The following is a 1,610-nucleotide window of genomic DNA, read 5'->3' on the forward strand; positions in this document are numbered from 1 at the left end:
ACGGGAGATAAAATAGTATGCAGTTAAAGTCAGTCAGAATTATATGTGCAAGCAAAACCCTATGTGCACACGAAGAAAAGAAACGATTAGCTTCTCGGTTTCGCAGCGTGTGAAGGAATCAATCCGTTATTTTTCCATTCATTGATCGATGGTGTTTAAGAGTTTTGTTATGTCATCGTACGTCGGGGAAGACCCATGCCTATTTTCAAGCATATTTTTCGAATATTTTTTGAATTTGGAGCATTTTTGAAATGCTATTTTCTTTTTAGACATCTCAAACTATTTTGAAAAACTATTTTGAAGAGTGGCCTTGAGTTTCTCGCCCCTTTGCCTTAGGATTTGTTAATTCTCTTTCTCGATGGGACAGGGAAGGGATATAACTCAGTGGTAGAGTGCCACCTTGATGTGGTGGAAGTCATCAGTTCGAGCCTGATTATCCCTAAACCCAATGTGAGTTTTTTCTATTTTGACGAAATAATTTCTAAAATAAAAATAAACGTGGAAGGGAAAAAATAGATAGGAAAGAGAATAAAAATAGAAGTAAAACACAGAAATAAAGAAAATTGGTCCAGCCCATTATTGGTTGTCCTGTGCGAAACTCCAACTAAAAATATGAAAATTATTTAAATTTGTGAACATTTTCTAAAAACAGGAACATGTGTTGAAAATTCAAAAAATAGAAAATGTGTATCTTTTTTAAAAGAACATTATTTTTTATTATGAAAATTTCACAAGAATAAGAATATTTTTCGAATTTGGAGCGTTTTTTAAATGCTATTTGATTTTTAGACATCTCAAATTTTTTTGAAAAAATAATATTTTCTCAAAAAATGGGAAACTCTTTACAAGTGGGGAATATTTTTTAAAATAGTAACAAAATTTTTGAATTTTGAACATTTAAAAAAAATTAATTCGGAACGTTTTTGAGGATTTTTAAATTTAAGAAATAAATTCTAAAAGGACAATAAACTTGGAAGAGAAAAAAGAGATACGAAGAATAAAAGTAGAAGTAAAACACAGAAAAAAGAAAAATTGGCCAGCTCAATATTGGTTGTCCTGTGGGAAAATCAACTATTTATCGCCCTATGCGGAAAATAGAATTTTCCCAAGTGCGTGGGCAGAAAAATACGTGGGTTGGCTTTGCTGGGCCATAGCATGCGGCCCACGTACGAAAATTCTTTTTCTAGCTGACAAACATATATAAATTTAGTACCACCTCGGATATAGAAAACAAAATTATTTTTAGCGGTGAATGGATGAAAAAATTGGCGAAACACACCTTGCTTTATTAGTAGGTATAGAATACTCTAGATGCATGCTGGATAGCGGTCGATGTGTGGAGTAATAGTAGTAGATGCAGGCAGGAGTCGGTCTACTTGCCTTGGACGTGATGCCTAGATACATGATCATACCTAGATATTCTCATAACTATGCTCAATTCTGTCGATTGCTCAACAATAATTCGTTCACCCACCGTAAAATACCTATGCTCTTGAGAGAAGGCACTAGTGAAACCTATGGCCCCCGGGTCTATCTTCATCATATTAATCTTCCAACACTTAGTTATGTCCTTTTCTTTTTTACTTTGCTTTTATTTTACTTTGCATCTT

The 1,610-nt window shown here is 33.5% G+C and overlaps 1 non-coding gene across 1 annotated transcript; it reads left to right on the forward strand.

Annotated features, from left to right (window-relative positions):
- Positions 1 to 370: 370 nt before the first annotated feature.
- TRNAI-GAU (transfer RNA isoleucine (anticodon GAU)) lies at positions 371 to 442 on the forward strand. The gene has a single exon. It is a non-coding gene; the product is annotated as a tRNA-Ile (tRNA).
- Positions 443 to 1,610: the final 1,168 nt, after the last annotated feature.

This window comes from Triticum aestivum, chromosome 5A (genome assembly GCF_018294505.1).
Source record: "Triticum aestivum cultivar Chinese Spring chromosome 5A, IWGSC CS RefSeq v2.1, whole genome shotgun sequence".
In the NCBI taxonomy this organism is placed as follows: domain Eukaryota; kingdom Viridiplantae; phylum Streptophyta; class Magnoliopsida; order Poales; family Poaceae; genus Triticum; species Triticum aestivum.